We start from the raw sequence: 24,890 nt of genomic DNA, 5'->3' as shown, positions 1-24,890 counted from the left end.
GTTTTGTGGGCTGGGCAGGCTTTGAAGCAAATGGTCATTTAGGGAGTTAGAACCTTTTCCCCTCTGTGGCTCTTCCCAGCGTTTTCTGTGAAATCTTCCCCTCCAGGGACAACAGTGAAGAATTCCACGGCGGTGTCTCTTGACCAGACATAGCAGAAAACAGACCTGGAGTAATGTAGTGAACCCAAATTAGCCTTTTTACAAGCTCATTAAAGCATAAAGTTTAACATCCTTTGCCCAAAATATAACAGAAAGAAGAAAGCCTCCTTCTTTTTTCTCCCTACTCACTCACACCTCCTTCCCCTCTTTCCACCATCTGTCTCCGGATAGGCAATCATCAAAGCAGGATCTTGGATGGGTAGGTGTCTCCTTCATTGTCAAGTAAACACAATCAAAGTTCCTGGGAAATCCACTGTGGGCAACTCCAGTGACACTGTAGAATTCCAGGCAGGGGGCAGATGTGCACTCTGGTAGTCCTGAAGTCCACCAGCTCCTTTCATGTTAAAATATTACTATATTTTAATGTGGTGTAGAAAGAGTCGCTGACCTGAATTGCTGTTTCTTAGGAAGCAGACACATTAGCAAGTAGTATAATAATTAGGCTTTAAAAAATAGACTACCTTAAGGGAACAGACTATCTTCAATAACTATATTTTACATTTTTGCATAGCACTTCTAAAACACTTTCAAATAAGCTTCTTCATTTAACCATGACCCTGAGATGCATGTATTACTATCCCCACTTTGCAGAAGAGGAAATTGGAGCTTAGAGACTCAGATCTAGCTCTTTCGACTCCATCTAATTCTAAATTATCTATTTATTGTTCTGAACCCCATGGCTTCTCCTTTGTGCTTTTCTTCAAGTCTATCAGTTGATATTGTGAGAATTTTCCCAGCTTGCCTTGTGGACGGGCCCCACCCAGGCAAGGGGGCAGTACTTAAAAGTTGTTCAGTTCCTGGTACTTAACAGAGTATCAGTGCCAGAAAGGGTTGTAGGGACCGTTTCCAGCCTCCTTATTTTCTAAGAAAACTAAAATGAGGGAATCTCCTGCCTACATTCCCAGGGCTGGATCCCAAATCCCATTCATGGCAAAACTGTGACCAGGAGCTCCTGGTTCTCCCGTTTCCAACCCACAGTCTCACTCCACCACAGCTTTCACAATCAAAACCAAGAGGAAAGTTAAGGTTAGGACTTGGCTAATATCTGTTCCCATCCTGTCATTGCTTGATAACATGGAGAGATCCTGTTAATTATGAGATCATAAAATATTAGGTGGAAGACAGCTTGGAGATAATCTGGTATAATCCTTTGTGTTCTGTACATGAGAAAAGCGAGGCCTAAGAAGGCGAGCAGAACCCCCCCACCCAGCCCACCTTGCGGTTGGTGACCCTGACCTCAGCTGTGCTCCAACTGTCAGGTGCTGTTCGCTCAGCTTGTCAGAGACAGTGGGACTAAAAATTTCCAGACACAGGTACCTGACTCAGCCCTCGCTTTGCCTTGGCAATGGAGACCAGGCATCAGCTGCTGGCTTGGGTGATGTGTTCCCAGAGCAACATGGTGAGTGTGAGCTGCCAACATTGAAGTCTCAGGGAATGTAAAGTGTTGAACCAGTTAAACATCCAAAAATGCCCCGTCTCTCAGAAACAAGGGTGACTCATCACAGCGCTTGTGCTACAATTGGGAATGGCATTAGGGTGGCTGTGGGGGCTAAAAATCCATGCTCAGAAGCCCCCAGCTTCATTTCCTCTGGCTCTTTGTTCGCAGGTCTTTTCTGTGGCTGAGAACCAACATACACATGCTCCACTGCCAAACCCAGCCCTCCTCCTCCATGAAGCCTGCCTTGATTCTTTTCAGCCCAGATGAGGTCTCCTTTCTCAAGCCCTGAGAATCTGCCCCGTACAATTTGGCACTTGATTCCATACTGTCGTTCACTGTTTCTGAACCAGTGGAGCGTTTGTTTTATAACTGACATGGATTGCAAAATCTTCGAGGGGAGGCACTAAGCTTCCTCCTCTCTACCCTACAGTGTGTCTCAGGGTGTCACCGCAGAGCACAGACGTGCGCAGACTCACAGATAGTCCTGACCTCAAGACTCTTTCTGCTTTACCTTATGTTTGCACATACAGCAAATGCCCGGTAAATCCTCGCTTGTTTCACTGTAGCTTCAGCCTTTTCAAATAAAGAGCTCAGTTGCAGGGCCTCTGTCAGCCCATGCAAATTGGAGAAAAGGCATCCCTCCCTCCAGGCAGACATGACCCTGCCAGGTTGTGTGGCTGGGCAAGTGGGGCATGAGTTGGATTTCAGCCCCTTAGCTGGGTGTCCTGTGCAGCGAGCCACATAAGCCACCTGGGCTCTGGCTCCTCGTGAGAGCAGCAACAAGGACTCCCTCCCCACAGTGCTCCGTTCTGATGGGGAAGGCCTACCTTGGGAAAGCTGGCATCAGATACTTCCCAGCTTGCTTCCCAGCTCATTTCCCATCAAAAGCAAACAACAGAAAATCCACACCTGCCATAGATCCTCACTATGGAACCCAAGGCCTATGCTCCCAGAAGAGCATTTGGAGACTCCCACAATACTGTCCCAGCCTTCTTTTCTTCTGCTGGGAAGACCCAGAACTCACCATGAATTGTCCTACTTCTCTGCTTTTGCTTTTTCCCAGCCTAGATTGCCCTTGTCCTGTTGATCTTTAAGTGAGATCTCTATTCCCCTTTAAAATCCGATCTGAAACCCTACCTCCTCCATGATGCCTCCGTAGCACTAATTGTTCTTGGTGCTTCTTCCCGCCCCATCCCTCTTTGCCTTCCACATTGCTTCAGCCTCTATTACCACCCTTTTCCTCCATGTTATTAGCATGTAACTCAGTCCACACAGCCTTCTCTGAACTCATCCTGCAGCAACTCAGATGCATAATTTGCCTCCATCCTGATCCCGAAGGAATCCATTTGCAAACAAACTGGTGAACAATATTGACTTTACAAATGATTTCTTTCATAGGACCGGGGCTTTCATAGCCCATCCCACAGCAAACTATTTACCAATCTTTGCAAGCATGTCCCCTGTCCAAATCCCTGGACAACTTGGCAACCCTGTTGCCTGTTCTCGGGCAAGTTGCTTGGCAACCCTGTCCTCAGAGCTCCTCCCCTCTCATTACCCTTCCCCAGTGTGCTCTCAACCAAGCTGAGGCTCCACACTCAGTCTCTGCATGTCTTCCTCATTTGTTCCATTCAATTTATTTCCTTCCTGTCCTAATAGGCAGAGCAACTCAATGTTGTCCTAACACCAGCCTCCAAACATGTACCCCAAGTCCATTATGACGCTCAGCCAAACACAGGGTCTCCTTCAGTTTAGCCTTCTTTAGAAGGAGTCAAGAATAGACAGCCAGAATGTTTTTCTTGTGACATGTATGTGCATTTTCCTCCATTGAGCACGCAGTCAAAAAAAGCAAGGATTGTGTCTTCCACATCCACGCAACCTAGCAGAGTGAAAATATATACCAGAAACCTGTGCTCAGGGCTCCCCTCTTCCAGGGACGAGGACAGTTCTAAGCCCTTTCTGTCTCTCAGTTCTTCTTTCCTCCCAAGTAAGGCCCAGGACTGGAGTTACGGGGAAGCACCTGAAGATAGAGTAGGAGGTTAATAAATAGCTGTAAAATGAATGAGTCAGTGACTGAAGAGGCAACAAGAAAGGACAGAGGAAGAACTTTGAAGACACCCTCACCGAGATTATTTCAGCCTAGCTGAAGGGAACTTTGAGAAGCGACCCAGGGTGATCGAATGGATAAGACCCAGAGGATAAGAGGAGTCGCAAACACGGGGTTCTGGTATCACCTCTATCTTCATCACTGTGTGGAACCTTAAGGAGATCTCTCAGCTCTGTTTCTCATCTGCCTCACCAGCCTGCCTGCAGATAGCTCAGTATGGACACCACCCAACAGGGTCCTCAGGGCTGTCTGACATTCGTGTTTGAGGCTTCTTCCCCAAATGCACAGACACCCAGAGCCCCTCAGCACCTCCACACTCTGCAGAAAGCTTTTCTTGGCTACAGTGCTGGCCCAGGGACCTTCACTGCCCACTGGCAGAAAAGAATTCTCGGCTGTGGAAACGAGTAAACTCCACATATTTTAAAGATGACAGTCTAAACTCCTCATGACTCTAAATGTGGTGTGAAATGGACAGAAGTCATCCTGCTGTGTGACATGCCTGAAATAGTGTCACCACCACCATCACCCCCTCACGTGGACATGCACGTCATGGAAAGAGAAGCAACAAGTCACAGTGCCTCGGCCAATGTAGCTCCCCTATTCCCCCCGACTCCTCACCCCAGCCTCTTTTCGGTGCTTTTCTACATTTTTAAAAAAGAAGAGATCTATTTGTTCTGCAGGAGTACAGTCCAAGGTCACCTAAAAGTAAAGGAGAATGGGAATTAAACACACCCAGAGACCCGACCCATCCAACAGAGTCCAGCTCAGGCAGGCTGTGCCAGTCTCCACCAGGCTACGAGGGGAAAACCTTTTCAAGTTGAACGGCCACCAATCCACTGCCACCAAAGTCAAGGTTGTCAGAAATGACCCTCTGGATAGGGTCAGTGATTTGGAGCCTAGAGATACTGAGTTCCTGGGAAACAAAGAGAACTTGTTGATTTTATATCTTTATTTTTTCTTCGATTTGGTCGGGATATTACGGTAGCTTTGACGAGAGTTGAGAAAAGGAAACGCCCAGTAGGTATTTATTTGTCAAACAGTTGTCCTTTGCCTCCGGGTCAGGGGCCCTCTGGCACCCACCACTGTTGCATCCTCTCCACACTCCTAAGCCTGAAACTCCTCCTCCCAAACCGAAGCCCTGTCAGTAAAAAGCGTCCTAATGATGCCCGCGCCCTACTTGCACCAAAGGGGGTCAGGTTCCCATCGAGCGGATCCACATTCGTGTGTGCGCACGCGTGTGCATGTGTGGCAGCGCGTGTCTGTGTGTGCCGTGTGTGTACGCGCGCGCTCCGGTGTGTGTGGCGGGGGCGGGCTCTGCGCCCGGGGGCAGGGCTCCGCAGTGAGAGTGGCAGCTGGACTTGCCAGGCTGCGAGGGGCAGGGCACAGAGCCGCAGTGCCGTAGTAGCGGGCCACGGAGATAGACGGCTTTGGAGCTGCGGAACCCCGAGCACAGGGTGAAGACCCCGGCGCTGCCAACCACAGTCTGGCCGCCTGGTCTCCGCGGCACCCACTCGGGCTGCATCCCCCTCCCCCGAGAGGGCTGCGCGGGCGGGAAGACGCCCAGAGGCCAGCTTCGGTCCCCCTTCTGTCTCTCGGTTCCTCTTTCCTCCCAAGTAAGGGAATAAACCGCGAGGAAGGAGCGCCCCGGGCCACCGCGCAACCAAGTGTTGCCTGGTGAGGTAAGACGGCGGCTGGGGCGGCGGAAGGGGTCCCCCGCTCAGGGAGCGCCGGGTGCAGCAACTTGGAAAAGGAGGGCAAAGCGGGAGCCGGTCCCGCGGCCAGGGAAGGGGCTGCAGCCAAAGCCACGGCGCCCACCCCGACAGTTCCACCTGCCACAAAGCCCTGAAGGAAGGGATGCCCCGCTCGAGGGGTGCAGGCTTGGGGAAGGCACAGGGTGGGGCTCGGCTCTCTCTGCGACTGAGAGGCCCCCTCAAGCCTCAAAGCTGTGCGGGTGGGAAGCGGCCTTGCTCCAGGCAGTTTGCTAAAGCAACTGGTCGGATTTCCTTCTTCTCCTGGATTTACCTTGGCTCCGTGATATCCAGTTCGCGCTCCAGGCAGTCCGAGAAGCAGGGAATGCTTTTCCTAATGTCTGGCCGCCAAAGCCTCCGACCGTCCCGCGGGGTTCTAGGACTTTGGGGGCACTCCACAAAGCCCCTGGGCAGGGCGACTTAAAGGGAAGCTGAAGAGAACACAGACACCTCAGAGAATAAAGGAGGGAAGGGTCGAATCTAAGGTTGATCTGTGTAGTCTCAGAGTCACAAGATGTGTCCGTGTGTGTGTTTGTGTCCTGAAGAGTGCGTACCCGGAGTCACCTGTGGTGCTTTCGCAGACTGCACCGGTCCACCTCCCCTTGCCTAGTCTGCGATTTTCTTCGTTTGAACTAGTGGAATAGAATTAGGGGAGAGGGCTGTGGAGTTCTAAAAAGCCCTACAGGTGATTTGACGTGCTGCCCCCATCCCCACCACCACTGCAGTGGAAAGCGTGGGACTAGAGCTAGAACCACCTTCCAGATGGGAGGGATCCAGCTGCGGAACTCAGAGCGGCGGTCGAGACCCCTCCCCCAGTCGCCCCACGCTGCGGGAGGGTCTGCTGCAGCGCGAGGCGATTTGTGGCTGCGCCGCAGTGGTGCCCGGGAGCGCTGTGAACCCGTGGTGCCCGGGAGCGCTGTGAACCCGTGGGCGCGCTCTCCCGCGCTGCGCCGCTGCCTCCTCGGACTTCATTAGCATACGATGACCTCTCTGTTGGGGGGAGGGCCTGAAAGGGCTGTTTGTCATTCCTTTATTTTGGGGACTTGGTGACGACACTTTGGATCTGGAGGTGAACACCAGGGGAGTCATGATGAGAGACAGCGGTCAGGACACAGGACTGGAAACGGCCCCTCTGGTCTGGATGGGGGAATCAACTTTGTTATTTTGGTGCTTGGGATTCTCTGTAAAATAGAGCTGGCAGAGCCACTTGCTGGCACACAGGGCACCCTGGTTGTCAATAAAGGAAGTTAGATCATAGAGGGCAAATGTTGAGGTTTGGTCATGAACCCAGGCACAGACACACACCCCTTTATGTTTTATGTCCCTCTCATTCCAGGCATGTGTCTAACATAGGAAGGTACTTCACTGTCATATTAAAAGACTACATTTGCTGGAGATTCCAGTCCGAATATAAATTATACTCCTTAAATAAAGCCGCTGCAATTAAGCTAACTTCCCGGTCGTACTCCTGATCTATGTCTTTTTTGCCAATCACCCTTAACGTTTACGCCCAGCACTATAGGCATTACTACAGGTATTTTTCTGGGAGGGACTTTAGGGTGGGAAGCTAGTAGATGAGTCTTTCCTATCTTAGAATTTTATGGAGTGGTTGGATCAGATCAACCAAGACATGGGGAGAAAACGATAAACATCAGCATGTCTTGAAATCTAGACTCCCAGAGATGGGAGTAACTACTAAGATCATCTGTTCTAGCTCCCCCAACTGCTCCAACTCCCCACGCAACAGCATCAACAGATGGCGAGGATCCCTCCAACCCGGACACTCCCAGAGGCCCAGGCTGTGCATGAGTGAACCTCTGCGAGGAAAGAACCCAGAAGCCAGCAACTCTCCCCTCTCCTACTGATGGGAGTTGGTGGATGCTGGCCCCATCTCTTCCCCTGGAAGAGAAGGGGGGAAAGGGTGGGGAAGTATCCTTTCTTTGTGGTAAAATTTTAAAACTTTTAAAATGTATATCTTATTGTATTACATCATTATAATGTACTCTTTTAGTATAAAAGTAATTCATGTTCATTGCCAAAAAATTTGGAAGTTGAAAAGTATGCAAAGAACAAATCAATCACCCATGATCCTACCACTCCCATCCCACACTGTTAATATACTGGCATATTTCCTTTCCATCTATTTTTATGCCTTGAAATCATACAATCCATAGAGAGCCAGCATTTATTGGGTGCCTAATAAGTATACTTTGCATGGTGTTAAATTTTATATTCATTATGTCCTTTAATCCTCAGGAGTCCCTCTGAGGTGAGTATTATTACTATGAATCCCATTTTTCTAGGGTTGCATTTTTCTAGGGTTCTAAGACTTCAGGTGACTTGCCCAAGTTACATGGCTAGTACATGGCAGAATCAAGATTCAAACCCAGGCTGTCTGACTCAAAAGTATGGTTGCTCAGCCTCTGTAGCTATTGCTTCTCTGCTTTTTTCTGAATTAGTGTTGTAGCAAAAGACCTTCATGAACATCGTTTTCCTGGCTGCATATTATTACACTGTTAGTTATTTAAGTTGCTTCCTGTCTTTAGCAACTACAAATAACTCTGGGCAAAGTCTTTACCGCACACACTTCCCATTACTTCCTTTGGATAGATGCCTAGAAATAGATCACCAGGCCAAAGGGCATGAAGGCTCACAGTATATATGAGAAGCCACTTTTCAGAAAGGGTACGCTAATTTACGATTCCATTCACCAGAAGCAACCCAGCCATAGTTAAAGCAGATGACCTTTAGGAATTCAAATAGGCCAAGGCCTCACACGACCAAGCCACATCACATGAGCATTCTTCAGTCTCATGGAAGAAGGAATCACACATATCACCTTACTTTATACACTCAGGAGGGATTATGGAAACCATACAACATAAAGCTATACCTATTTTTATGTGAGTAAGTATCAGCTGCAGAATTCTCTAGCTAAATGTCACATACTAACTTTGAACAAATCAAACCATCATGTAAAATATACAAATGTGTATAATGTCCCACTTCTCCATACAAGTCATTACAACAACACTCACTCCTGTGAACGTGCATCATGATCACAGCCAGATTCAGCAAGCTTAACCCATCAGCAACAGCTTCTTCACATACTGGCCATATTCAAAGAGTTGTTTATTTGTACCAAGTATCAGAATTCCACACTCAACCATAGTGAGAGCTGATGTCACTTTATAAGTAACAGAGTTTGTCTGACTAAAAAAAAAAATCAAGGCTAGTAACTATTAATAGTAATAAAACAATTTAAAAATAAGGTTATACCCATCATCTAAAAAAAAATGTCCTCAGGCGGAAACAAAATGTGGCTGGCAGAGGAGAGATTGAATTAGGCAATACAAAACACACACACACACACACACACACACACAAACGAGTTAGAAGAAAACAAACTGGCCCTAGCTACGAGTTGTTCCTAGAGCCTCGTTGATTTCCAAGCCACCTCTGCCACCAGCAGTGGGTTTAGTAGCCCTGGAATATGATCTGTTGTTGCTCCCACTCTGAGATCAATTTATGCAAGATTCAGCTCAGGTCCTGAAACATCCTTCAGGGAAGCCCACCCTAGAGACTTCCTGAATCCATAGCACCTGTGCGTAAGCTTACCTCGTATGGTGAAGTCACTTATTTGCATATCTCCCACTGAACTATGAGCCCCCTGAAGGCAGAGACCATGTCTAATTCTTTTCTGTATCCCCAGCACCTGAGATAGTGCCAATCCATAGTCAACAATTAAATGTGATGAATGAACAAATAAGAGAATTTTCCAGGTCCTGTACTTACTGAATGCTTTACGTGCATTTCTCTTTCAGTGTACCTTTATTCTACTCAGGGTAGTCAGTCCCAGAAACGTACCTAAAAGGTGACTAGAGCTGTGCTGTCTGTTTTCACATGTGACTATTTCTGTGTTTAACTTAAGTTCATTAAAATTAAATGAAATTTAGAATTCAGTTTCTCAGTTACACCACTCACATTGCTAATGCTGACAATGCAGCATGTGATTTCTGGCTACCATATTGGAGAATGCACATTTAAAAGATTTCCATCATTGCCAAAACTTTAACTGGACTGTGCTAGAGTGTAAGCTTGGTGCAAGCAAAGTGTGTGTCTATGTCTGTCTTGTTTTCCACTGTATCCTCTGCACTAGCACAGTGCCTAGCCCGGAAGAGATGAGGGAGGGAAAGATAAAGGAGGGATGGTGGTAGTAAATGTTGTGGTAATATTAGCAATAGCACTTATTGGGCACTGACTCTGAGTCCCACGTTGTGCTATGTTTTGTACACTCTTAACTTCACCTGATATTCACATCACTACATGCCTGGTATTAACCCCATCTCACAGATAAGGAAACTGAGTCTCAGAAAGTTTCAGTGATTTGCCTATGGTCACAAAGCTGATAGGAGAGACTGAGATTGAAACTCAGGTCCATATGATTTCAAAGCCTTTTCTCTTTATTTATCTTCTCTTTTTTCCTTGGACCTTTTGCTTTACTGCCTCAATAACTGCTGTGTGTGGTGATGTGGATTAGGATTGCCGCCATCTTGGCTTCCTGGGAAATCACAGAAAGGGGCCTTTTGAAAGCTTTCCAAGAGAAACAATGGGTATAATTTATGACTCTGAATCACATATCAAGAGTGCAAAATTTTCTTCAGGGGTCTTAAGAGAACCTGTCCCTGGATGGGTGAGGGAGGGAGAAAGGAACCCACCCATAGTGTGGCCTGACCAGGGGACCAAAACCTACAAGAGCAGATCAGTCAACCACCACAGTCTGTGCTTCTCCTCAGGGAGTCCTGAACCAGCTCTCAAGACCTCGCGGCCTATTAATGGGGTAACTTGGCTCTCAACTCCCTGGCCGATGCCCTTTTCACTGCTCCACCCTACCTCATGGGCCATTTGCTCCAGTGCCCTCACTATTATTATCATCACTCTTGTCCTAGTTTTCTCTAATTTCTTTATTGTTAAAGAATAAAGTGCAAAATTTCAAGGGAGTGCTAATCAGCATGGAGAAGACTGAAATTACCACCTCCTCATTCTATTTCCTATTTCTATTAAAACTCTTTAAGGTCTAATTAAGAATCTATACCATTGACACCTGTTGAGCTTAATATCAACTGAAGTAACCCAATTCTCTTTTAAACTTGCTCTTGAACTGCGTTGCCCACCTGCTCGCCTTCACCTCATACTTGCCCACACCTCCTCACATGGTCTAATTACCTCAATTGCACACTGTCTCAGCACCCTGGGATGTTATTCACACTCTAGAGACTGTGCGTTGTTTCTCATTTTATCTTGTTCAGTTAAGTCTGCCTTGCCAACTTGCCCAGATATTTCTGGCTGTGATTCTATCATCCAGTATATTTTCCAGTGTATTTACTGGCCCTCTCAGCCAGCTTCCTGCCATCTCTGAATCTGATGAGCACGACCTCTTCATCTAAGTCATCAATAAAAATAATGAACACTATAGGATTCTGAGGCATTCTACTGTATGTTCCCTAAACATAGATATTAATTCAATAATTAAACAGCACTTACTTAGAAAATTTATTCAGCTTTCTGTACTATAACTGAGCCCATATTTCTTCATCCTTTTCAACATTATTAGAGGAATCGTATCAAAGGTCTTGATAAAGTCCAAATATTCTTCATCACTGGTATTTCCTTGATCTTCCATCCAATAATCTTGTCAAAGAAGCAATTTTGTTGGTCTGACATAAACTGATTTCAGTGATTCCATGTTGGTTCCTTGAAATCACAGCTTCAATCCTAAAAGCTCCTTCCACATCCCATTCCAGAATGTTTCCTGGAATTAACATCAGTCCCTCAAATTAAGACATTTTTATAAATTTTCCCATTTTAAAAAGTAGAACTTTATTTCTCATGAAGGTGATGGTAGTGGTGGTGATGATGGTGGTAATGGTGATGATGGTGGTGGTAGGACAGTGATGCTGGTGGTGGTGGTGGTGCTGGTGGTAATGAAGTAATGATGGTGGTGGTAGGACAGTGATGCTGGTGGTGGTGGTGGTGGTAATAGTGGTGGCAGTAGTAGGGGTGATTATTATGGTGGTGGTGGTGGTGGTAGTGATGGTGGAGGAGATGATGTTGGAATGTGATGGTGGGGGTGTGATGGTGGTGGTGGTGGTAGTGGTGGGGTGATGGTGGTGGGGGTAATGGTGGTAAGGTGGTGGTGGTGATAGTGGTGATGATGGTAGTGGCAGTGGAGGCGATGGTGGTGGTGGTGATGGTGGTGATAGTGGTGATGGTAGTGGTGGTGGTGGTGATGATAATGGTGGTAGAAGTGGTGGTGGTGGTGGTGGTGGTGATGATAATGGTGGTAGGAGTAGTGGTGGTGGTGGTGGTGGTGATAGTGGTGATGGTAGTGGTGGTGGGGGTTATGATAATGGTGGTAGGAGTAGTGGTGGTGGTGGTGATAGTGGTGATGGTAGTGGTGGTGGTGGTGATGATAATGGTGGTAGGAGTAGTGGTGATGGTGGTGGTGGTGATAGTGGTGATGGTAGTGGTGGTGGTGGTGATGATAATGGTGGTAGGAGTGGTGGTGGTGGTGGTGATAGTGATGATGGTAGTGGTGGTGGTGGTGATGATAATGGTGGTAGTGGTGGTGGTGGTGATGATAATGGTGGCAGTGGTGGTGGTGGTGGTGGTGGTGATAGTGGTAATGGTAGTGGTGGTGGTGGTGATGATAATGGTGGTAGTGGTGGTGGTGGTGGTGGTGATAGTGGTGATGGTAGTGGTGGTGGTGGTGGTGATGATAATGGTAGTATTGGTGGTGGTGGTGGTGGTGGTGATAGTGGTGATGGTAGTGGTGGTGGTGGTGATGATAATGGTGGTAGGAGTGGTGGTGGTGGTGGTGGTGATAGTGGTGATGGTAGTGGTGGTGGTGGTGATGATAATGGTGGTAGGAGTAGTGGTGGTGGTGGTGGTGATAGTGGTGATGGTAGTGGTGGTGGGGGGTGACAATAATGGTGGTGATGATGATCGTGGTGGTGGTGGTAGTGGTGTTGGTGGTGGTGGTGGTGATGATCGTGGTGGTGGGAGTAGTGTTTTTGGTGGTGGTGATAGTGGTGATGGTAGTGGTGGTGGGGGGTGACAATAATGGTGGTGATGATGATCGTGGTGGTGGTGGTAGTGGTGTTGGTGGTGGCGGTAGTGGTGATGGCAGTTGTGCGGGGAGTTGACGATAGTGGTGTTGGTGGTGGTATTGATGGTGGTGGTGATAGTTGTGGGGGTGATGGTGGTGATAATGATAATGGTGGTTGGGGGCAGGGTGATGATGGCAATAGTAGTGGCTTCCTTAACTCTATGATTCTGAACAAATTAAGGAGCATGGTCTAATTACCTCAATTGCACACTGTCTCAGCACCCTGGGATGTTATTCAATTAGGATAAGAGATATATATTAATTTGGGGCAGATCTAAGAATTTCTGGCGTCATAGAAAATGAGATCAGAGAAGGAGCCAAGAGAACATCTGGTTCTAAGCCTTCATCCTGAGAAATAAGGAAACCCCCAACAAAATAAGTGCCCTGACTGGGGTTACCCAGCCAGAACAGGAGCCAGGGTCTCACCACTCTGACCAGTGCCTTCTCCAGGGCATAACTCCTCTTTTCACTTTCTTTTCTGAAGAAGCTTAAGGCTTTATTTCCTGCAAAAATATCCATTTCTCCTCTTGGAATTCGCTTCTTAAGGCATTGATGCTTCAGTGAAAGTTAAAGATTCTTTCCTGGAATCATGATGTGTAAGAGAAAAGAAGGAAAGAGCTTAAGAGCTCTCATTTTCCAAGTGAAAAATGGAGGCATCTAGAAAAGTCTGCTGTGGCAAGAAAAGAGATGGAAGAGAAAAACTCAATGGCCAGACAGCAGCTGACAAAACCCAGACTTGCCTGCCCAGTTAATCATTTGGGTCCATCACTCCTTTCTGTGGGTTTTGCATTGGAAGTTCTTCTCACCTGGGGAATAAACAGTATCATCTACACAGAAACCAAGTTTTCACTTTGCTGATGGCTGATCTGGTGTGAAAGTTACAAATAGCCAAAGGTCAGTGAGGCCACTTTGATCCTTAGATGCTGAAATACTTGAAATGTTTTTGGCCTAAATGTTTCCATTTCCTGCTGCATTTCTCCACCCCTCTACTCTGGGAACAGTGGCTCATAGTACTTCACCAGCTCCCTCGTGCCCCTGTCTTGCAGTTAAAGTAAATAAGCTAGAGAAAGCTCTTTCCAGCTCCCAGAAGGCCAGGGTATCCCTTCCTTGGAAGCCACACAAAATGGTTACTCTCATCTAGCCCCCAAACTCCCCATCCTAAATTCTCATCAACAAGGATGTTCCTGATCCCCAGAACCTGACATAAAGATATTCACAGGTGGAAGTCAGTCTCTTCCCTTTTCTCATGCCAGCATGTCCAGCAGGCCTGGATGATCACAAAGTGATCTTTCTCAACTATTAGGAAGCTAGTAGCCATATGTTCCTATAGGGGAAAAAGTCCCATGGTGCCCCAAAGACCATACCGTTCTCTAATCCCTAAATGATGCAAACCATAGCAATGCTCTCCTGAGGATGCTCCATCATTTAACCAATATTCAATCAGTAAATATGTGCTGAGCACCCACTTCATGCTAGTCATAGGACTCATTTCTGGGGATAGGATCAACTGGGTTTCCAGGAGCTGAGTGGAACAGAGTCCACTGTTAGATATAGATATAGATGATATAGATATAGATATAGATATAGATATAGATATAGATATAGATATAAAGTATATATATATATACACATTTTTTTTCTTTTGAGACGGGGTCTCACTCTGTTACCCAGGCTGAAGTGCAGTGGTGTGATCTTGGCTCACTGCAACCTCCACCTCCCAGGTTCAAGGAATTCTCCTGCCTCAATCTCTCGAGTAACTGGGATTACAGATGCATGCCACCACACCTGGCTAATTTTTGTACTTTTAATAGAGATGGGGTTTCACCATGTTCAGGCTGGTCTCAAACTCCTGACCTCAGGTGATCCACCCTCCTAACCTCCCAAAGGGCTGGGATTACAGGAATGAGCCACCATGCCCAGCCAGAGTCAATCTTTAGATGAGAGTCAGGAGAGAGTCACGTCCTCAGCCTAGGAAGGTATTGGACCTAGGAAATCAGGTAATACGGTCTGGAGTAGACGAGCTTGAACCTAAATTTAAAGGATGCGTGAAGTGAAGTGAAGGAATGAGGGTAATAAATTCTAGGTAAATGGAACCATGTATGCGAAGCCAGCTCTTGTTGTCTGTACTTCAATGTTTCTGGAGCAAAAACTGTGAGTCAGGAAGTTATGGGAGATGAGTCTGGAAATGTGGACAGCAGCTGGGTCATGGAGGGTCTTGTTTGTCACATTAAAGTGTGCATTTTTTTTCTTGTAGCTAGTGATGAGGGGAGGGGCACTGAGAACTCATAAGTGGGAACTGACATGGCCACGTTTTAACATTAGAGCAATCCCTCAGGCTGCTGTCTTGGAAGGAGAGAAGATGGAAAGTGAGGCTGCCCGTGAGAGGCTTTTGAGGGAGTTCCAGGGAGATAGGGGCTAAACCAATGGCAGTACAGGTGGAATGGGGGACAGAACCAGGAAAGAACCTGTAACTGAGTGTATGTGAGGGGGCTGAGGGAGGCAGAGAAGCCAAAGGTGGCCACCAGGCTCCTACACCTGGGAGGATAGTGGTTTCATCGACCAAGAGAATCGAGGAACAGGAGCAGGTGTGGGGTTAGGTATCAAGTTCAGTTCAGGGCATGTTAACTTTGAGGTTTCAGTGAGAGATCCAGATGGAGATGTAATTGGATAGATGAGCTCTGTGGCTGGAGGCCCAGATAAGGAAGTCCTCAGTGCAAGTCGTGGGTGAAACTGAAAACTCATGAGATCAGGGGAGAGTCGATTTCCGTGTATCTTGATCAATGTATTGCCAGTACCTGAAAGATTCATGTCAAGGAGGTCCATGCCTATCTAATAAGGGAAAGAAACATCTCACAGCATTGAGAGTCTGGGCTTGGCAACTGAGCTGTCCCAATAGCCATTTATTGACTCAGACCAATGTCCACTTCTGCCAGGTGAATGGTCAAGCAGGGGGGTGGCTTACAGAAACACTTATGCCCCTCTTCCATATTAGAGCTCGCAAATTTGTAAGCATGGTCTTTCTCTCTAAGCCAGTGGTTCTCAACTCTGTTTAACATTAACATTGCCTGGGGGGGGTGTGTGGAAGGGCCTTGAAAAAGCACCAGTTGTCGGTCCCACTCCCAGAGATGCTAACTTCATTGGTCTGGGGTCAAAGCTTGGGCCTCAGTACTTTTTTACGTCTCCCAGTGCTACCAACTATACCAATGTTCAGAAGAGTCAAGAACCATTGCTAAACAAAAAATTCAGTCATTTCTCAAATCACAGAGCTTTTAATTCCTTAGCTCCTCTGGTAAATCTCCTACGTGTGCATTACAGTTTCTCTAAAAGCTACTTTAAGGTGTCACAACCGAAACTGGATTTGCACCAGCCATGGTCTTGATAGCGTGTTATCCCTGTTTTTGTATTCAATGGGTATTTCTCCATCATGCCTGCAAGGCTCATGAAAACTTTGTCAAGTCTCCTGCACTTATATCCACTGTCTACCTGAGTTATATAACTGATGTACCTGTCAAGAAGATGTAAGAATCACCCGCCATGACTTCTTGGTGAACCTTGGTTAGTTCCAAGGGATCATTCCCTTCTCTTTTAACTGCTCACAAGTCACCACTGAACCCAGTAGTTCTCTAATTTTCATTTGCATTAGAACTTCCTAGAGATTTCTTTTGTAATGAAACGTGGATCCTAAGGCTTTCTCCTGGGAGACTCTGAGCCAGAGGTTTGGGAAGGGGGCCTCGAACCAGAGTTTTTAACCAGTAGTTAGGGTAACTATGGTGCAGTGATACCACCTTCAAAAAATAAGGCCTTAAAAATGGAAAATGAAGCCTACACATTTAACTCTTACCTTCCATGATTTTTATTGAAATAACCAAATTAATATATAAATATTTGGGAATATTTGTTATAGTACTGACAACTAGCAAAGGACACCAATATAATCCACATGTCAGATGTTTTGAAAACATTCCATAATAAAGAGTGTTCACAACAGTGAATGAGGGAAAGACCAAGCAACTGTAAGTCATCAGAATGGAAGGAAAAGTTGGTCTGAAGATTAAATGGAAAGGACTCCTAGAAGAATTCCACTAACATCTCCAAAGGTAAAGCATCAGAGGCTGCGCAGAATGGAATAAATGTTTGAAAACCGCATATCTGAAGAAGAATTAAAGTCCAGAATATATAGAGAACTCCCAAAACTAAACAACAGCAACAAAATAACCCAATTCAAAAATTGATAAAGAACGTGAAAGACATTTCTCCAACAAAGATATATGAATAGCAAATAAGCACATGAAAAGAAGCTCAGCATCATGAATCATCAGGCAACCGTAAGTCAAAGACACAATGAGATGCCACTTCACACCCATTAGGAGAGCTATTATGTATATCTTTTAAAAGAACAGAAAATAACAAGTGTTGGCAAGGATGTAGAGCAACTGGAACTCTTGTACACTGCTGATGGGAATGTGAAGTGGTACAGCCACTGTGGAAAACAGCACAGTGGGTCCTCAAAAACTTGAAAATAGAATCACTGTATGATCCAGTAATCACACCTCTGGGTATATACTCCCCCAAACTGAAAGCAGGAACATGAAGAGGTACTTGTACATGCATGTTTATAACAGCATCCTTCACAATAGCTAAGAAGTAAAAGCAACACAAATGTTCCCTTATGGATGACTGGATAAACAAAATGTGGTAAATGCATACAATGAAATATTACTCAGCCTTAAATGTGAATGAAATTCTGACACATACTGCAATGTGCAACCTTGAAAACATTAAACTAAATGAAATAATCCAGTCGCAAAAGAAAAAATACTGCACATTCCACTCATATGAGGTACTTACAGTAGTTAAATTCATAGAGATAGAAAGTAAAATGATAGCTGCCAGGGTGTGGTGGTGGGAAAGATGGGTAGTTATCATTTAACGCCACAGTTTGTTTTGCAAGATGAAAAGGTTCTGTGGAAGGCTGAGCTTGGTGGCTCATGCCTATAATCCCAGCACTTTTGGAGGCCGACGCAGGTGGATCACCTGAGGTCAGGAGTTCGAGACCAGCCTGGCCAACATGATGAAATCCCACCTCTACTTAAAAAAAAATACACAAAAATTAGCCAGGCGTGGTGGCACACACCTGTATCCCAGCTACTCAGGAGGCTGAGGCATGAGAATCGCTTGAACCTGGAAGACAGAGGTTGCAGTCAGCCATGATTACGCCACTGCACTCTAGCCTAGGCAACAGAGTGAGACCCTGTCTCAAAAAAAAAAAAAAAGTTCTGTGGATGGATGGTGGCAATGGTTGCACAACAATTTAACTGTACTTAATGACACTGAACTGTACACTTAAAAGTGGTTAAATGGTAACTTTTATGTTATGCATATTTTACCATGTAAAAAAACTTTAAAAAGTGGCAAGAGCTACAGGAATGCTAGGTGGGCAGGCGATGGGAAACACATCTCAATCAAACACATCCAGTGGCCCCTCAGATGTGCCTTGTGCTGGGGCCATGGGACTCACTCTTTGTGAAGCTCATGAAAACAATATCTAGCTGTTCCAAAGAAGGGAGACATCTAAGAATGCAAAGCTAATGTCACTCTTTAAAATAGATGCTAAAAAAAAAGAGAGAACATAAACTTAAAAATCTCCAAGTTATATTTATAGAGATTTAAGAGGATATAGCAGGAACTATCAACATGGAGCGGTCTGAAAGAGAGCAATCTGAGATTGTGAAACTTTGCCTGCTTTGAAATGAAAAATATTTTGCAGAATTAAAATCATGCAGTGGAAGCACAAACATTGGAACAATGCAGAAAGCTAAAGATGAGCATGAATTCTCGCAATTCTGACAAAAAACGTGAAAGTGAAATAATGAGGGGAAAATGGAGGCTATTATTCAATACATTAAACATATAAATACAGAATTTTTCAGGAAAAGAAAAAGTAGAAGATGTTATAATAAAAATATAAGTAGCTGAGGCAGAAGGATTGCTTAAGCCCAGAAAGTCAAGGCTGTAGTGAGCCAAGATCGTGACATGGCACTCCAGCCTGAGTGACAGAGCGAGACCTGTCTCTAATTAAAAAAAAAAAAAAAAAATTTAATTTACCATGACACGTGTACCTACGTAGCAAACCTGCATATTCTCCACATGTATCCCATAACTTAAATTTAAATATTTTTTTAAATAAAAAAATTTCCTGACATTAGTTCAAAATAGTTAATGTGTACCAAGAAAAATTAAAAGTATATTCTGGTGAAAATTATTAATTATAAGAAAAAAATCTGTTGGTATGAAAACAGAAAAACAATGCTTTATTTTCAGAGAAAAAATAAGCAAGTGTCAGACATTCTGCAACACTAAATATCAGAAATAAGTTGAGGTATGACTATGGAATTTTGGGGTAGTAAGATAATGAACCAACCGGTGCCGTGGCTCATGCCTATAAATCAAGCACTTTGGGAGGCCAAGGCAGGCAGTCACTTGAGCCCAGGAGTTTGAGACCAGCCTGGCTGACATGGTGAAACCCGGTCTCTACTAAAAATACAATAATTAGCCTAGCGTGGTGGTGGGCACCTATAATCCCAGCTACTCAGGAGGCTGAGGCAGGAGAACACCCCACCTGGCCAATCATTTCTATTAAAAGACAAAGAACCACACACTGGTCAAAACCCAATTCTAAATATATGCTGGTTTAAACAAAATGGGAGAGAAAGGGGATAAAAAATGAAAGGGCATAGATACATCAGGAAAATGCAAACAAAAAGAAAGGAGGGTGATATTACGTTTAAACTATAGCTAAAAGTAAAATTTAATAAAAAAATCATTAAATGATACAATAAAATTGTCAAAACACAATTGCAGAGGGAAAATCTAACATACGTCTAACAGACTCTGCCTCAAAAAAAGAAAAGAAAAGAAAATATATATATATATATATATAAAAAAGGAAATAGCAAGGAAACATTAATATAAAAAGTATAAAATAAGATGATAGAAGCCAGGTCAAACATACCACATTAAGTGTGAATGGTTTAATCATTTCCTTTTTTTTTTTTTTTTTGAGACTGAGTCTCACTCTGTCTCCCAGGCTGGAGTGCAGTGGCTGCAATCTAGGCTCACTGCAATCTCCGCCTCCCGGGTTCAAGCAATTCTCCTGCCTCAGCCTCCCAAGTAGCTAGGACTACAGGCGCGTGCCACCATGCCCAGCTAATTTTTTGTATTTTTAGTAGAGACAGGGTTTCACTGTGTTAGCCAGAGTGGTCTCGATCTCCTGACCTCGTGATCCACCTGCCTCAGCCTCCCAAAGTGCTAGGATTACAGGGGTGAGCCACCCCACCTGGCCAATCATTTCTATTAAAAGACAAAGAACCACACATTGGTCAAAACCCAATTCTAAATATATGCTGGTTTAAACAAAATGGGAGAGAAAGGGGATAAAAAATGAAAGGGCATAGATATATCAGGAAAATGCAAACAAAAAGAAAGGAGGGTGATATTATGTTTAAACTATAGCTAAAAGTAAAATTTAATAAAAAAGTCATTAAATGATACAATAAAATTGTCAAAACACAATTGCAGAGGGAAAATCTAACATACGTCTATCAATCTGCAACAAATTGAGTGCCAAAAACAAATTAGTGTATAAAAGTTTTAAGGCTATAAGGAGCTTGATGGAATGGACATATATGGGACTTTACATTTAAGAAATGAAAAAAATATATTAAAATATTTATGAAATATTGAGCTATTTTGATCCCATCATAAAAAAATTATGATACATTTCAAAAAATGTAGAACTTGTTCTGGCAGTAAGAGGCAAATAAAACAATATAGTATAGTATAGTTACTCTAGGATAATCTATCCTTGAAATTTGATGTAGATCTAGGACCTGTGTACATCCACTCACCATTATTGATTTCAGCATTCGGTGAGAACAAGACCAAAAAGACCTGTTATTTGACAAGCACCAAGTTTATAGAATGCTTCCTTCTTTAAGAATGAATAAAGAGTAAAACATAAAGGAATTAAAGGAAATGTAAAATAAGGGAGTAAATAATAGCATATGAAATGAAAATGAGTTACTCCAGCTGGGCCTAAAAGAATCTTTTAGTAGACTAGAATCCTCATAAGAGGGCACTAGAGGGCATGGTCTTTACAAATCAAAAGAGAATAAGAATAAAGCTGAGATGAAAATGAAAAATGGTATTCAAAGATGTGAATGAAATATGGACGGACTGCGAGGAAATCGAAGCACAACAGCAGAATTAAAATTCACTAGCTGGAATTAATGAGCAGAGTATTCTATCAAAAGTCAAACCAAGCATGTGAAGGCAGTAATAGTGTAAAAGATAGGCAACTAGTACTGAAGCCAATTAAAAAAGGCATCTAACTAATAATTTGTACATCAAGTTTTAAAACTGTATGCAAGGCGAGGGGCGGTGGCTCAGCCTGTAATCCCAGCACTTTGGGAGGCCGAGGCAGGTGGATCATGAGGTCAGGAGTTCAAGACTAGCCTGGCCAAGATGGTGAAACCCCATCTCTATTAAAAACACAAAAATTAGCCAGGCATGGTGGCGGGCGCCTGTAATCCCAGCTACTCAGGAGGCTGAGGCAGAGAATTGCTTGAACCTGTGAGGTGGAGGTTGCAGTGAGCTGAGATCACGCCACTGCACTCCAGCCTGGGCGACAGAGCGAGACTCGGTCTCAAAAACAAAACAAAACAAAACAAAACTGTATGCAAAAGTAAAATACATTCAAACAGCAGATATGCATTGATACAAAAAATCCTGAAAAAAATTTGGGCCTAAAACCCCAGATAATGATTTTTAAAGCCTGAAAATACTGGTGTTTGTCTGAAAGGATAAGACAGTGAAAATAAAGTGTTCTGAATTCCTTGGTTCAATTATGAGACAGTCATTTCATTCCTGACACTTAAATTTAGAAGACAATAGTTACAGAGTTTTCAATAACCCACCTTCTGAATCAAGGGGGTCTAAGAAAGCAAACTCTATGCAGCAAACTAAATATTAATTAAACAAAGGAGACAGCAAGGAAGCATTAAAATGATAATAAAATAGAGCATGAAAATGAAGACACCAAACACCTCAGTTATTAACAACTAACATAAGTAAACTAAATCACTCATTTTTAATAAAAGTCTTCATATGGGATCAAAAATGAAAATTCAGCTTTATGTTGTTTACCATAGGAACCCTTAAAACAAAGGGTCGTGCAAAAATTAAAACACTGAGAAAAGGTATAGCAGGGAGATGCCACAAAAACTAAAGCAGAAGTCATTTTATTGATATAAGAAAATGCAATTCATGACAAATATCATTAAATAATACAATGAGGATTATTTTCTATAAATGAAGAATCAAATTCACAATGAAGTTATAATGGCCATGGAAATATGCACATCAATTAATATTGCATCCCAAACTGATGGAAACACGATGGAGGTGGAAGATTTCAAAACACCACTCTCAGGCTTTCACATATCAAGTAAACAAACAAAACATAATATAAATACAGGAATTGTGTAATATAATGAACACTACTGAAAAAATTATATGCTGCGTAATACCCAAAACACATAATAAAATTTCTTTTCTAGGGCTCGTGGAACATTTATAAAAATTAATTATGCATCAGGGTATAGATAAAACCTTAGCAGGTTCCTCCAAGCAAAAATAGTAAAAGTCATAGTTTCTAATTGTTAGAAATGAATTTTATTGACTTATTTATTTTTTAACTTTTATTTTAGGTTCAGGGATATATGTGCAGGTTTGTTAGGTAGGTAAACTTGTGTCGTGGGGGTTTGTTGTACAGATTATTTCATCACCCAGGTATTAAGCTCAGTACCCAATAGTTATCTTTTCTGCTCCTCTCCTTCCTCCCACCCTCCCCACTCAAGTAGACCCCAGTGTCTGTTGTTTCCTTCTTTGTGTTCATAAGTTCTTTAAGTTCTGATCATTTAGCTCCCACTTGTAAGTGAGAACACACGGCATTTGGTTTTCTGTTCCTGTGTTACTTTGCTAAGGATCATAGCCTCTAGCTCCATCCATGTTCCTGCAAAAGACATATCTCGTTCTTTTTATCGCTGCATAGTATTCCATGGTGTATATGTACCACATTTTCTTTATCCGATCTGTCACTGATAAGCGTTTATGCTCATTCCATGTCTTTGCTCTTGTGAATAGTGCTGCAGTGAACATTTGCACACATGTGTCTTTATGGTCAAATGAATTATATTCCTCTGGGTACATACCCAGTAATGGGGTTGCTGGGTCGAATGGTAGTTCTGCTTTTAGCTCTTTGAAGAATCTGCATACTGCTTTCCACAACGATTGAACTAATTTACACTCCCAACAATATTGTATAAGTATTCCCTTTTCTCCACAACCTTACTAGCATCTGTTTTGTTTTTTTCGAACTTTTTAATAATAACCATTCTGACTGGTGTGAGATGGCATCTCATTGTGGTTTTGAGTTGCAAGAAATGGATTTTAAAGATAAACAACAGCAGAGGGAACTGTCAATAAATTATGTCTATTTACACAATAAAATACTAGGTAACCAGGGAAAACAGTATTGTTTTCCTGGTATTGAGGAATGTTTAGTAACACCAAATAATGCTCACCATATACTGCTAAGTGAAAAAAAGACAAAAAGAGCTAAAACAAATTTGAATTTTTTTAAAGAAATGCCTACATATATATGGATAAATTCTAGAAAGAATTTACAGCAAAATGTTAATTGTCATTATAGTTGGATAATGAGATGATATATGATTTTTATTTTAAAATCATTTAAAAATATGATTTGGATTCTTAGCTAAGGCTAGTATCATGCTCACACTGTTGATAGTTTGTGGAATATATTTTCCTCCACTTTTTTTGATAATAAAAATAAGATAGTCCAGGTGCAGTGGCTTGCACCTAATCCCAGCACTCTGGGAGGCGGGCGAATTGCTTGAGCTCAGGAGATTGAGACCAGCCTGGGCAACATGGTGAAACCCCGTCTCTACCAAAAATTAGCAAGGCATGGTGGTGCGCGTCTGTGGTCCTGGCTACTCAGGAGGCTGAGATGGGAGGATCCCTTCACCCTGGGAGGCAGAAGTTGCAGTGAGCCAAGATTGCGCCACTGCACTCCAGCCTGGGTGACAGAGTGAGACTTTGTCTCCAAAAAAAAAAAAAAGAAAGAAAGAAGATTAGATGTGCTTGTTTCTGGTCCTCTGGCTTTTTGTTGTTGTTTTTCTCCAAAATTCTTCAAAGATCAACGAAAGTGGTTCAGTAGCCTCCATGGAGGTTCTGGTAATCCTCGTTCCCAAGCAATAGACTAAGCTGCTCTTTGCTCTTATTGGTCTAAAATGAACTGGCCCAGTTCCCAGAATTCCTCCAACTTTTTCTGGCCCATATTGGGGTTTTTTGTTGTTATTGTCATTTAGTATTTCAGATCACTTTCAGCTATTTTTTTCACATAATAATTTTTAAGTTTAAGTTTGTGCCATCTTCCTATATGTTCCTTGGTTGAGTGCCTTTCTTTTCCTTTTTCTCTAAGTGTCTTTTTCAGACAGGAATCCATGGGTGAGGCTACAGGCACATTTTTTAAAAGAACTATTTCTTTTCCCTTTTTATTGGAATGATTTTTGAATGCTTCCCCATTTTGGAAAACTTCAGTCTGCCTCTCTTCCAAAATCTCATCTAATCATAACTATCGTCTTTTTAACTTTTTAGACTGCCTAAATCTAGACTTCTTGGCTATTTGTTACAGCCAGCCTCCTCCTCATTGACAATCATGACCTCTGAGCTGGAGTGGCTTGTTTCTCCTAATATGTCTCTTCTGCTTGCTTCACCAAGCAGGGTCTTTCTGTTGGTCAGAATGAGGGACTGAGAGAAAAAAACAAAAACAAAACAAAACAAAAAATTAAATAAAAAAATAAAGAATGAGAGACAGAGGAGTGTATCTAGTTAAGCTTCTTTATTCCATGTCAACAAGGGAAATGAAGAGACTTGTCTGATGCTCTATTTTTAGCTGAAAAGGGCTTTTTGTAAGTGTTCAGCCAGCACAAGACCACTTTCACTGCTGTAACTTCCCTTATGACAGAATGAGAGTGGCTAGGAATCCACCCTCCATTTCTTCCTGTGGCCAAGCGGCCTGTAGAAAGTGCTCATAATGAGCTCACGTGTGTTCTTTACCATATTCTGCTCACTCATGATATCTCTAGGTGCTCTATCCTTAGGGTGATGAATTCCCATAACAAATCAATC

At 43.5% G+C, this 24,890-nt stretch overlaps 1 protein-coding gene across 4 annotated transcripts in view; it reads left to right on the top strand.

The window, feature by feature from the left end:
* Positions 1-5,089: 5,089 nt before the first annotated feature.
* DGKG (diacylglycerol kinase gamma) overlaps positions 5,090-24,890 on the top strand; it is a 210,320-nt gene continuing 190,519 nt past the window's right edge. For 3 of the 4 annotated variants that reach the window (XM_063621932.1, XM_063621929.1, XM_063621930.1), the window contains exon 1: positions 5,091-5,380. The gene's annotated coding sequence lies outside the window, so the exon portion shown is untranslated. Of the gene's footprint in view, positions 5,381-24,890 lie in introns of all 4 variants that reach the window. The other variant, XM_063621931.1, reaches the window with a different exon arrangement.

This window comes from Symphalangus syndactylus, chromosome 17 (assembly GCF_028878055.3).
Source record: "Symphalangus syndactylus isolate Jambi chromosome 17, NHGRI_mSymSyn1-v2.1_pri, whole genome shotgun sequence".
In the NCBI taxonomy this organism is placed as follows: Eukaryota; Metazoa; Chordata; class Mammalia; order Primates; family Hylobatidae; genus Symphalangus; species Symphalangus syndactylus.
This window is presented reverse-complemented; position numbering and strand designations above follow the sequence as displayed.